This window comes from Tiliqua scincoides, chromosome 2, assembly GCF_035046505.1.
Source record: "Tiliqua scincoides isolate rTilSci1 chromosome 2, rTilSci1.hap2, whole genome shotgun sequence".
Taxonomy (NCBI): domain Eukaryota; kingdom Metazoa; phylum Chordata; class Lepidosauria; order Squamata; family Scincidae; genus Tiliqua; species Tiliqua scincoides.
The window spans coordinates 71,363,502-71,376,399 of NC_089822.1; the positions used below are offsets into that span (position 1 = coordinate 71,363,502).

Here is a 12,898-nt window from a genome sequence, read left to right on the forward strand (position 1 = left end):
TGCTTTAGGGGGGTTTCCAATTTGGATTGGTACCACAGCACACAAGAAAAATTTTAGATACCCTCCTCTCTCTGCCCCTCTCCCTTGTGGCCTTGATACAAACCGGGGAGTCATGCAGCAGGCTTTCAAAGCAGAAAAAGATGTAAGGAGTTACAGGCTCAGAATTCCCATGTCATGTCTCGTTTGACCTTCATAGGAATAGGAGGGAAGGTACATTCAGTAGGTTTCAAGCATTAAAAATTTGTCACTGTATTTAATAAAGTAGCACAAGTTCAACCCAATCTGGTATCTTTGTTGGGGGGTGTGAGTGTAAATAGAACGCTAGATGCAGGGAGGTGGCAGCAAGATGCAAGTATCTTGTGGTACTGTGTATGCTCCCTGAGGCATCTGGTGGGTCACTGTGAGACACAGGAAGCTGGACTAGATGAGCCCTTGGCCTGATCCAGCAGGGCTCTTCTTATGTTCCTTTGTGCAGTCAGAAAATATGCATGTATCAAACTGCTACATAATTTAACTATAAAGAAAAAAAGAAAAGCTCTGCTTGATCAGGATAAAGTCCCACGTAGTCCAGCATCACATTTCACTGTGATTTTCACATCACAACATCACTGTGATCTACCAACTAGTCACAGGATGATTTAGGTAACAAAGTACTTAAGCTGCCCTCCCAAGAAAAGTCTTAAGAGATACAAACATCAATGAAGAGAAACTCAGGTCTGTCCCATTCTTACTATAACTGTCCCAGCAAAAGCAAAAGATTAGCTCCACACTTAAAATACATATGTTGCCTTTCAGCCACAACAATGAACCACCAAGGTTAACTCATGACAATGGATAGAATACAGAAAATGTAGTTTGATTTTTCCAGCGTAAGTTTGTGCCACTGCCAAATGGATGGGACTACTCCCATGTTCATCAGGATGCCACAGCAGAAAATATAAACAATTGTCTCTTGGCACTGCACAATCAAGCATAAAAATCAAGCTGTAAATGCACTTGGTAAGTTAGGGCCAATTTGCATGATGGTCAAATGTAAGCACAGGCCTGCAGCAAGTATGCAATGCCATCCCACACATGGGCTTTTTGGACACTGTTGCATACCACCCTAAATATAAATTGGAAGGATATACTACCACCTAAACTCCAGACATGGAAATGCCTCCCCATGGCTGACTCATAATTGTGAAGGAGCCAACAGGTTTTGAAATTTCAAACAAATGGGTACATGAAGCAACCCAAGGATGTGATCCTAAGCCCCTCAGAAGTTAATCCCATGAAAGTACTCGCTATTGACTTCAAAGAAATTGGTTTGAAAGCATACCTGGTAATGTACTGGCCCCTTTAAGGTCTTAGTTGGTATTGTTTTGCTTAGGTTGTAGCTATTCTTATATAAGCTGGGGCAAGTTATTGTGATTACTGGAAAGGGAAAATCTGGTCAGCTGATTTGGTTAAGGATTGGGACTATAAAAGAGTGTGTAGCAGAAAGGAGGAGAGCCTCATTGTCAGCAGTAAGTGTAGGTAAGCTCAAGGAGCTTTGTGTGTTCTTTCTGTCCAGTTTTCCAGAACTGTATGTGAATGTATGCTTCTCAATAATCTCAAATGTCTTTCTGTATCTAGAACTGGGTTTTTTATGTATTTAATAAATTGGTATATTCTGTAACCTATAATAACTTTGTCTTTTGTATGAAGGAACTGAACACTGCTTACCCCATACAGCCCTTCTCTTCTTTGGCTTGAATTACCCAATAGGGAAAGAAGCCTAAGATCAGTACACCCAGAGATAGATACAGCATCTAACATACCTGACAGAAGTCTAAATGAAAACCCAAACAATCCACCTCTATCCCAAGATATAATCTGAACAAGTCAAACTTGAATGCATTCATACTCAAGAAGAAAGTCTTGTCTGTGCCCAATATATTTGGATAAGTTATTCAGCAATGTTTCTATCTATGTCAAAGCCATGTCCCTGTAACATTGCCAAGGTTAGCGAAACAGATGGTGATCCCCTGACTAAAGAAACAATTGACCATGCAAGTCAAATTGAATAAAGTAAAGCTTGACTGTGAAAGGTGGTTCTATTTACTTTGTATGTCAGTACTTTCCCATACAGATACTTGAAAATCCTGTGCGGAATCAAGGCCCAGAACATAAGAGAAATACTGTAGATACTCGCCTATAAGGCAATCTCACAGATAAGGTGAGGGCAGGTTTTCAGCCAAAAATCAAGGAATGTTCCATGATCCTCAAATAAGTGGGGGTAGGGGGGAAACTTGGGAAATAGTGCTTGTGAGGAAGAGCTGCAGCTTGTCCTGGAGCCTGATTGAAAAGGGGGAATGAGTCACACACTGTTTTTGAAGACGTTAACAAGGTGCATATGTAGTACTTCGTGCTATTTTTAAAGCAACAGAATTGAACATTGCATTGAATCGATTAAAAAAAATCTAGGTTTGAAACTGCAGAAAAGCATAGGCAGCTTTAAAAACCATCCAAAACAAAGGCAGCACCAATATAAAGCAACATAAACAGCTTACCTCAGCAAAACACCCTGCTTCAATTGCTGCCAGACAACTTTTTATACTCCTGTCATTTTAAGAGAAGAACTTCTGGATTTGGAGTTAAGCAGCATGCTTAGAAGACTACAATGGAGCTCCAACAAATGTAAACAAAAGCTGCCTGTTTGTAAGCTGTTTGCAATCACTCAAAATGTTCCTCGGACACTTCACAGACCCTCCACAGGCACTATTAAAGCTCATCCAAGCTTCTCCTGGCTGCCAAGACATGCCTGAACAGCCCTGATCCCTGAGTGACCCACAGATAAGATGACGTGTCAATCTATGCTTGATTTATTAGTAATCAATATTACCAATAAATAATATAAGGAAATTTCTTATAATAATTTATAATATTATTATATTATAATATATAATTTATTGGTAATAAATTTATTATTTATTTATATAAACAATTTATTTATATAAATTGGTAATTTATTTATTGGTTTATAATATAATAATTTATTGGTAATAATATAAGGAAATTTCTTGCCTTTTAGGCAAATAACTACGGCACTTTTCTAAAAAAAACCACAAATTAGTCTAGGATCACCAAACAGGTATGTCTAAGAAAGTGTGTTCTTAAGTGTCCTATAGTGTCCTTAAAGTGTACTTCTGATGTCCTTCATATCAACCAAGTTGTATCTGTGTAGTGTGCATTTGCTGGAAACTTGATTTCTTAACCCTGGTTGAAAAACAGGATCTTTGCGCCCTTAAGAACTTAAAAAGTTAATAAAACTTATGTTAAGTTTTCTCCATGACCCAAGTATTCCCTAATAAGTTTGACCGGTTATGTTGCCCATTGATAAAGTCAACATAACCTTGTTGATATGGCCTTGCTTTTTTGACAAGATTCCCCAAGACATCCTGATAGACAAGCTGCTGGACTGTGAGTTAGATGATGCTAGAGTCAGGTGGATCAGTGGCTGACTGACAAACCATAATCAGAGAGTAACTTGCCAATGGCTCCTCATCATCCTGGAGGGAAGTTATAAGTGGAGTCCCTCAGGGCTTTGTCCTGGGCTCGGTATTGTTAAGCATCTTTATAAATGACTTGAATGAAGGAGTAGAGAGGATGCTCATAAAGTCTGCAAATGATGCCTGGTTAGTACCTGGATGGGAGACCACCTGGGAATACCGGATGCTGTAGGCTTATACCATAGTCTTTCTAGACTGAAGGTTGCCAACCAACCAACCAACCAACCAACCAACCAACCAACCAACCAACCAAAGTTGGATGGGTAGCTAATATCCTTGACCAGAGGACAGGAACAGGATGTAGGATGATGCTGACAGGATGGGAAACTGGGCAAATGCAAACAAAATGCACAAGAAGAGGGATAAATGCAAAGTTTTGCATCTGGGTAGGAAAAAATCCTCTCTCTTTCTCTGTTGGTTCTCTCTTTCAAGAACCAACAACATTTCAGAATGGATCTTCCTGGTTTGGTTTCACTTCTGGCCTCCAGTTCTCCCACACAGGCTGACAAGCAGCTCCATCTTTCACATGGAGGGAAGCCAAGACGCTTCTTGCTCACACCGAGAGCAGGTGGAATCACTCAGCTGGGCTTTGTCAGCTGCTTCAAGGTCTTGCCATTCTCAGCCCTTCAGGGAGCTGCCGGTGTCCTTGAACTGGCAACCTTCTGATGTTATCTTCGGGCTAACGGAGGCTGTACCCTCTAGACCAGAACTCCTGCCCTCCTGTATATATACCTCCTGTATATGTGAAAAAGATCTAGGCATTTTAGTGGACAATAAGCTGAAGATGAGCCAGCAGTATGACGCAGTGGCAAAGAAGGTAAATGTGATTTTAGGCTGCATCACCAGAAATATAGTGTTGAGATCAAGAGAGGAAATTGTACTGCTCTATTGTATCTCAGTCAGACCCAAACTGGAATAGTGCGGCCAGTTCTGGGCACTTCAGTTTTTAAAAGGGATATTAAACAACTGGAACTGGTCCACAGAAAGGCAACTAGAATGGTGAGGAGGCTCAAGAAGGAGCTGTGCATGTTTAGTTTGCTGAAGAGATGGTTAAGAGGGGACATGATATCTATAAATATCTGAGGGGCTGTCATCAGGAAGATAGAGTGGATTTATTTTCGGTTGCTCCAGATAGTAAGACCAGGACAAATGGGTTTAAATTACAGCAAGGGAGATTTTGATTAAACATTAGGAAGAACTTCCTGATGGTACAAACTGCTTGGCAGTTGAACCGTCTACTTCAGAAGGTGGCAGGCAGACTGTTGTTGAACAATTTTAAGCAGGAGCTTGATAGCCATCTTCAGGGATACTGTAGACGTGGACAGCCTGCATTAGAAGGAGGTTATACTTGGTGATCCTGACTATCCCATACAAATCTGATTTCTACATTGTACTTCACGGTTTTTCCTCCTAAATCTAGGAAAAAAATAATGGTTTACAGATGTGGGGGTTAACGCTACCCTCACTTGAATGACAGAGAAAACTGAAAAACCATGCATAAAAAGTGCTATGAGTAATAGTGACTTCTCAAAATGCTGTTTAATGCTTTAATTACACCTGTTTACTCCAGAACATGTTATTTCATGTTTTGTGAGAAAAGAGAATAGAAGAGCGATAATATAGTATTTTCAAAATAGAAAATTTTTAACTTTTCTTAATATCACAACAAATAGTTCTATAGGTCAATAGTGCCCCTCAGATCCCTCAGACCTGTGAAGTTAATAATAAATTATTATTAATATTACGTTTAAAATAATAGGCTAAGGTTCAAACACAGCTAAAAAACTGGAAAGGAAAACTTTATAACATCAATAATAAAACTGATAAAGGAAACACCTGGGCACAGAATGGACACTTGTAGAAAGAAGTGGAAGGTCTCATTCTAGCTGCACAGGAACAAGCCCTTACAGCAAATAACATCAAAGCAAAGATACAGAAGACCAGTGACAGCAGCAAATGTCGACTTCGTAAGATGAAAAATGAAACAGTTGACCATATGGTCAGTGCCTGTAGTAAGATTGCCCATACTGTCTGTAAAGAACCATGACAGAGTTCTGGCTATGGTTCACTGGAATCATTAATGAATAATTAAAGAATATTAGTTTTTTAAATTTCAATACAGTCTCATGCTTAATACAATCCTTGGATGTCTTATTTTTATGGTTTTCTTGGGGCCAAAGCTGGAGTGATACCATAAATCTTGATTTCAATCCAAGGTTAATATATTTCAGCTGCAGAATGTGTTATTTTCCTGTACATTTACAGAATACATTCTTCAGCTGGAATGCACGTCCACCAATTCTTGCTACTTTTGTGCACTCCTTCTTTGATTACAGCAAAGGGAAACTCCTGGAGTGCAACAGTATTTGATCTCTTTATGCTACTTACCAATCTAGTTTGAATCTGCTCATGAAGATTAAAGAAACACCGGAAAAAGTGTTTGGGGAAATAGTGACGCCCAGAATCTGCTCCTCACATCCAGCGAAAAAGGCAGGCAGCTGATGAAGGCCTAACAGAACTTGTTAAGGAAGGCACTCTCCAAAAATCAGGACACTAGAATAGAAGGCTATGCTATCAAGAATTCCTGGATGCATCATGTAAATTCCCCAAAATTGACCTTGACTGTACATGCTAGAGGTGTGTTGGCAGCCTGTGTAACCCATGGATTTGGAACCTGCTGATTTGATCATCCACATGTTCTGAACCCGTGGGTGGGTCCAGCCTGTACCCTTTGGAGGTGACTTGGAGGACCTTCTGAGAAAACTGGAAGATACAATTTTCAGCCCTCCGGAGGCTTCAGAAAGCCTTCTGAGGGCAAAGGAGACATTCCCAGGCCTCAGAAGGTCCTCCAGTGGCAATGGGAGCACAGTTCCTATAGCTTCCAGAGGATTCCAGGTTCCCAAATCTGTGGATTTGGACATCTGTGGATTTTGGTATCCATCTGGGAATGGAACCCCCGCAGATACCAAGGGCCCACCTGAGAGCCGAGTTCACTCCTACATGTGGTCACCAAATAAAAACAGCTCAGTTACTGGCTAAAATTAGCGTTTATGGACTGTATAAAGCAGGGGTTAGCAACCGCAGTGTGGATTCCGAGCCAACAGGTCCACCACTGATATGGTATTCTCCCTTAGACAACTGCAGGAGAAATGCAGGGAACAACGACAGCCACTCTTTATAGCCTTCATAGATCTCACAAAGGCTTTCGACCTGGTCAGCAGAGACGGCCTCTTCAAGATTCTCCCCAAGATTGGATGTCCACCCAGGCTCCTCAGCATCATCAGATCTTTCCACAAGGACATGAAGGGCACTGTTGTCTTCGATGGCTCCACATCAGACCCTTTTGACATCCGAAGCGGAGTGAAGCAGGGCTGTGTTCTTGCACCAACCTTGTTTGGGATTTTCTTCGCTGTCCTGCTGAAGCAGGCCTTTGGAACTGCAACAGAAGGCATCTATCTCCGGACCAGATCAGACGGAAAGCTCTTCAACCTCTCCAGACTGAGAGCAAAATCCAAAGCCCAGCTGAAATGTCTGCGTGACTTCCTCTTTGCCGACGATGCAGCTGTCACTACCCACTCTGCCAAAGATCTCCAGCAGCTTATGGATCGTTTTAGCAAGGCCTGCCAAGATTTTGGACTGACAATCAGCCTGAAGAAAACACAGGTCATGGTTCAGGATGTGGACTCACCTCCCTGCATTACAATCTCTGAGCATGAACTGGAGGTTGTCCATGACTTTGTGTACCTTGGCTCAACGATCTCCGACACTCATTCTCTCAATACCGAGCTAAACAAGCGCATCGGTAAAGCAGCTACCACGTTTTCCAGACTCACAAAGAGAGTCTGGTCCAACAAGAAGCTGACGGAACATACCAAGATCCAGGTCTACAGAGCTTGCGTCCTGAGTACACTTCTGTACTGCAGCGAGTCATGGACTCTTCGCTCACAACAGGAGAGGAAACTGAGCGCTTTCCACATGCGCTGCCTCCGACGCATCCTCGGCATCACCTGGCAGGACAAAGTTCCAAACAACACAGTCCTGGAACATGCTGGAATCCCTAGCATGTATTCACTGCTGAAACAGAGACGCCTGCGTTGGCTTGGTCATGTCGTGAGAATGGATGATGGCCGGATCCCAAAGGATCTCCTCTATGGAGAACTCGTGCAAGGAAAGCGCCCTACAGGTAGACCACAGCTGCGATACAAGGACATCTGCAAGAGGGATCTGAAGGCCTTAGGAGTGGACCTCAACAAGTGGGAAACCCTGGCCTCTGAGCGGTCCGCTTGGAGGCAGGCTGTGCAGCATGGCCTTTCCCAGTTTGAAGAGACACTTTGCCAACAGTCTGAAGCTAAGAGGCAAAGAAGGAAGGCCCATAGCCAGGGAGACAGACCAGGGACAGACTGCACTTGCTCCCGGTGTGGAAGGGATTGTCACTCCCGGATTGGCCTTTTCAGCCACACTAGACGCTGTGCCAGAACCACCTTTCAGAGCGCGATACCATAGTCTTTCGAGACTGAAGGTTGCCAATACAAATACAAAGCAACCTACTGCTCTTTAGTTTTAAATGATAAACACATTTCAGATTTTGTCCACATGCTTTCCTCTTTCAATTCTATTTCACAGAACACTGCAAAGGGTAAGTAGGTGGATCACAGAAATTGATTTAATTGGCAGCCCAAGGAAAGACAAATGGGGGATCTATCACTCCAGTATCAACTGGATGGATATGTCTGAACGGGGCTGGGGACAGATGAGCATGCACTTCCACCAATTTACCCTGCGATGAAGGTAGGCGCTTTCGCACTGCCTGGAGACTGCCACTCAGTGGCATAGCTAAGGGAGTGCAGGGGGTAGCAGTCACATTGGGCAACAAAGTTTAGGGGAGCAACAAGCTGAGCTTAACACAGATGGCCAAAATTGTGAAAACCTTGGTATGTAAGAACACCACCATCGTGTTATATATAATTGGAAAGGTCATTTAAAGCAGAATGCAATGAAACATTGCTCATTGGAATATCTGTATTCTATCAAATGTTACTGCCAATTAATCAGAAAAAGAAAATATGGAACCTTATGGAATACTTTCCATATATGAAATATTGTCCCTTATGGAACAAAAAGTGAATTTCCTTCTCAAAACTGACCTGACTGATTGTTCTGAAAGCCAACGAAATGTCATTATGATATAGCTTGGAACCAATAAGATGTTAATGTGAGTCAGCTCTCATTTCCATGTATCATAATACAGTTAACCCTGCTAGCTGGGTAAAGAGGCACTTTTTCAAGTGGTTCTCCTCTTATATTTAGCAGGGGGAGAATAACCCTCTTCAACCCAGCACAGTGTTTCTAACCAGTAAGGGGACACTTTTTATTTATTCACAATTAATTAAGTTTGATTTTGTCATGGAAGGGGTGCTTCAAAATCTTCTTTGATCCCAGGTAGCAGATAGATACCTTAGCTATGCCACTGGCTAAGTGGGTGGCAAGCAGCTGGGGGGAGGAGTCGAGTTTCCCCCAGATTTTCACTTGCTTAAAAGCCCGGGTATGATGTCACTTCCGGTTATGACTTTGAGGGCATTATTCTGAGCTCAGCAACAGGCTACATTATATTTAGCTACACCACTGCCACCACTGTTCTGTGCCCGAGTGAGCACTTTCTGTCAGCTGCCTTTCATAATGGCTTCTGGCAGAAGCTTGCGCAGGAAAGATTCCAGCAGGCTCTGAGTTACACTGAGCTGCTTCTCTTTTCTGCACGTAAGTCACACCTTAACCTGGATTGCCTTTTTTTTATTGTCTAAGATAGCTTTGACATTTGTCCATTTTTGATTTTCATCCATCCTCTGGTCCCTAGCCAGACAAAAATTTCTACAGCTTTAGCAGAAAGGGTGAATGGGTGAACCTTGCCCTTTCTTTTTAACATTACATTCAGGCTGCAGAGATGTGTCTTGCTTTAACAAAAGCTATAAGCAGAAAGCTTCTAGCAAGACAGTTAGGTAGGCAGCCTGCAGCCTAGAAGGGAGACTTAACAGCAAACTTTAACTTCCTGCTTCCTGTTTGCTCTTAGTGTCCCTTCTAGACTGCAGGCTGCCTACCTGCCTGCCTTGCTAGAAGGTTTCTGCTTTTAGTATTTGTTAAAGCAAGACATGTTATCACTTCAGCACAAACATAATCAACATAAACAAAGACACTGGGGTGCGGGAGGCATGGAGAACTGCAGATAACCAGATCCATGAATACCAGATACCGGAAAGGGAGGTGGGCACTTGCATTTATATTGGGAATTTCAGGTAAGTTATAATGATACTGAAACCACAGAAATGATGGTTTATTAATAAAGCAATGTACAGCCAAGCCATCATGCCAGGAAGTGGCCTATTGTATTGATCTCAATTCCTTTGCTATTGAGACATACTTTGGATTTCATGTGTGGAGGTAAAATCTCCACACCGTTTTGAAAGCTCCACAGTAATACATATCCAACAAGGCAAGATAAACTAACATCACCAGGCTTCAAATTCAGCATACAGTACTAGGTTTTGCAGATTTAGAGGCACATTGAGACATAAAAATAGCTATCTATGGTTTAAGACAGGGATAGCCTATCAGCAGCCTAAAGTTCTGCATAAGGGACCCTGTTTGGTTTCCTTCCCAGCGCTGGAAAGGTTGAGGAGCAGCCTGGCTAAGAAGCGCAATGAAGGAGACAGGTGCCAGTTATTGGTTACGTTTCAGAGCACAAAAGAGAAAAAAAGCAGAATTCTTAACCACCCTGTCCCAAAAGACCAATCAATCATCATTTAATGGAAAATTAATCATCCTTTTTCCTACAGCACAAGTCCTGTCATATCTAGAAATCTGCTGACTAGTACTGATGGCTTCTGGGAATACTTCAGTAATTGAACATCTACTGTCAGTGGAATACTACCACATTTCACCTTTCTAAAAACTGTAGTGTAATAATGGAGTTTTTCCTCTCTGAAATGAGAAAAGGAAGAATAAGGAGCAGGTTTCAAGCTACTAGCTCTTCTTACCTTTCAGATTTGCCATCTTTTCTACTGAGTTCTTCTCCTACAGCCTGATTTGCAGACATCAGCAAATTACAGGTGCCCCCCCCATTTGTCAGGTTCGGGACTGGAGCCATGGTGAAAAGTGGAAATGGTTGAAAAGCAAAACCTGGTGTTTTTTTTAATTTACAGATGTGGCTTCCAATGCTTTTTTAGCTAGCAAATTGCAAACGCCTTTTTTATCTTGCAGGTTCCTGCTGTCACAGAAAGATTTCTGCAAATGAATTCTCACTAACACCTTTAGGAAAGGGAATAGACCAGGAGCTAAAGTTGATGCTCTCTCTCTTTCTCACACTCACAGAAAGACAAACACACCCACCCCAAAACAGTTTGAATCACCACATGTGCAACTCAATTTTAGCCTTTAGAACAGCAGAGAGAGGATGAAAGAGCAGAGCATGTGTTGAATGAATCACTTCCAGGTATAACTGAAATATGCTGAAAGAGCAGATCATTGAAACACGAGCCCTCAGAAAGCAGGGAATACCTGTATATTACCTTCATTTTTCAATAAGTTTCATCAACTCATTTCTGGAGATCATTATGGTTTTAAAAGCATAGGAGCATGTAAGAAATGGGGTTCTGGTCAGCTAGCAACTCTATTCTCAGTTCCAATTAGAAAAGGGAGGAAGGGCTGCCTTCTGGGCACCAGTTCTTACAATTTAAACCGACCATTTTCAACCAGTGTGCTGTGGCACACTGGTGCGCTGCAGATGGTCCCCAGGTGTCATTTGGGAGAGGATCATTTGTTAATAAGGCCACTGGGGGATGTGAGTCCCCCATAGACAGCACAGTGTGCCTTGTCAATTATCAAAAAACTGTGATAGTGTGCCTTGACCATTTTAGTGCCTTGCCAATGTGCCACGAGATGAAAAAGGTTGAAAATCACTGTTTAAACTGACCGAATCAAAGTTAAAGCAAGAATAAAAGTTACTTTTTATAGTTGACTGACTGCAACTCCGTTTGAATATTTTCACTCAAGGTTTGCTTCATTACACAGATGACAAGGTTTTTTCCCTCCTCCCAGACTTTGATTTCAGTCTTTTCCATATGGCAACACTTAATAGGGAATTCATGAGGCAATGTAATGTGTGTTCAGGGCAGACCTGAATATTCCACAAGATGGTTGACCCTGAGTGAGATTTCGTAGAACTGAACAACTTTACTCCCTTAATGTTTGATTGTGTTTTCAAGTAGAAATCTAATGAAGTCAGTTTCTCCTGCCTTTACCCTGCACAGGCCTTGTGACATCTTCACAGAACCAATGTAGACTGAACTGGGTTTGGAAGGATGCCCCAACTCTGAACTGGCCTTAGATTGTTACAGCTTTTGCCACACTGCTGGCAGCACTACTACAAGGCATTGCTGACTGGGAATATGATTCCTGCTGATAAGGGAAGACTAGAGGTTTTTTGGTTGTTTTGTTTTTTAAAAAACATTTTTAAGCAGTCGAAACTGCTACTGAGATGTGTAACAAACAGATGTGAAAAATAAACATTGGGGGAAGATAATTCAGGTTTCTTAAAACCGTTTAGTTTGCAAATATCCACACAGGCCTAGAAAATGCTTATAAAATATGGACCTGTGATAACAAGATGAATGCATAGTGAGCCTACTACCTACAGTCTTTGCAAATAACTCTTACTAGTAGCTGTTCCGTTCATAGGAGTGACATAAATAGTTTCTGAAGTGTCAGATGACTGAACTTCAACTTAAGGTAAATATGAAGCTGTCTTGCACTGAGACCAGTGGTCCATCTACTCTAATACTGCAATTCCCAACAGGCAGTAGTTCTTCAAGCAGATTTCCTTACCAGGCCTGCTACGTGCAATCCTTCTTAACTAGAGATGCCAGAGATGTAATGGAAACTTGCACACACAATAGCATTTTCAGGGAACTCGTTTGAGATACTGCATACACAAAAATCCAGAGCTCAGACCTGTGGGCAATACAGAAGGAACTGTGCTGTAAATTTTATAGCTGAAATCTCCAAACTCCAAATTTCAAACAAAATAAAGATAGGTTGCAACCATGTCTCAAAGTTTAGATTTTTAATAAACCTAAAGCTTGCATAAAATTCATTTAATTCTTTTATATTTATCTCTGCTGCCCAGTCATCAGAGCACATTTCAAAAATCGATTAACCTAAGTGACTAATGTTGCAGCCTTAACTTCCAAAAACAAAAGCAGCATGCATACTGAACACAGACCCGATCATTCTAGCTCTCAGAAAGGACTAATGAGGAATTAACTTTCCAGAGGACACTGTGGCTGATTTCTTTTGGCTCAATGAAAGGAATTTCT

General features: G+C 41.8%; 1 protein-coding gene across 7 annotated transcripts in view; it reads right to left on the minus strand.

The window, feature by feature from the left end:
* Positions 1-12,898, minus strand: part of PIP5K1B (phosphatidylinositol-4-phosphate 5-kinase type 1 beta) — a 168,410-nt gene that overhangs the window by 72,772 nt on the left and 82,740 nt on the right. For 3 of the 7 annotated variants that reach the window (XM_066616503.1, XM_066616505.1, XM_066616502.1), the window contains exon 2: positions 12,408-12,533. The exons of the other annotated variants lie outside the window; for them this stretch is intronic. The gene's annotated coding sequence lies outside the window, so the exon portion shown is untranslated. The remainder of the gene's footprint in view (positions 1-12,407; positions 12,534-12,898) is intronic. 7 annotated transcript variants of the gene reach the window in all.